The following is a 901-nucleotide window of genomic DNA, read 5'->3' as shown; positions in this document are numbered from 1 at the left end:
ATAAGAACCTGCTGTATAAAAAAATAAATAAAATTAAATTAAAAAATTAAAAAAATCAGAAGGAAATACACCAAAAAATAAAAATAAATGAATAAATAAAAGATACTCGAGAGAGGAGTATTATAGGCAGAAAAATGGTAGGTGCACACAGAGGCAGGGAGTGAGTGGTGCTAGAGTCTGGGCCTTGGGGAAATGAAGACATCTGGGGTGGTGGGAGTGTCAGGGACACAGAGAAGGGGACACAGGTCAGGTCACAGGGGGAGCTTGTATGCCTCTGAGAAACATGGGCTTTTATCCTGAAAATAGTAGAACCCCACTGAAGGATTTTAAGCAAGGAGGAGATATGATCAGACTGGCATTTTATAAGGGTCCTCGTCCAGAAGCGTGGATGACACTTTGGAGGGGGCTGAGTTCTGAAGTGGAGGCCCAGCCAGAAGACCTCTGAAATCATTCAGGTGAAAGAGGAGAGTTGGAAGTAGGGTGGCACACATCCAAAGCTGAATCCTGTCTCCAGCAAGTTTTAGCTGTGTGACTTTCAGCAAGTTACCTACCCTCTCTGAGTTTTGTCCCCGGAGGCATATAGTAGGAGGTCAGCACAGACTTGTTGAATGAATGTCAAGAACCCATCAAAATGTATGACCAGAGAGAAAGCAGAACACCATGCTGGGGCGGGCAGAGATGCTCCTACCACTGGAGGTGTGAGCCTAGGGGGAATCTCAAGACTCTCCAAACCCCAGGGTTTGCCCACAGATCCCACCATTTCCTTTACCCATCTCTCATTCACCTTTGAAACAAGAGGCCCTTAGGCCAATGAGAAGTTTTTTGTTTGCTTTTTTTGGTTTTGTTTTTTAAGTTTTCTGAGGTCCTACAGGTATGAAAGGGACTCTGCCTGAAAGGGAAG

The sequence above is a fragment of the Physeter macrocephalus genome, chromosome 11 (genome assembly GCF_002837175.3).
Source record: "Physeter macrocephalus isolate SW-GA chromosome 11, ASM283717v5, whole genome shotgun sequence".
Lineage (NCBI taxonomy): Eukaryota > Metazoa > Chordata > Mammalia > Artiodactyla > Physeteridae > Physeter > Physeter macrocephalus.
The sequence above is the reverse complement of the archived record's forward strand: the minus strand, read 5'-3'. Positions refer to the sequence as shown.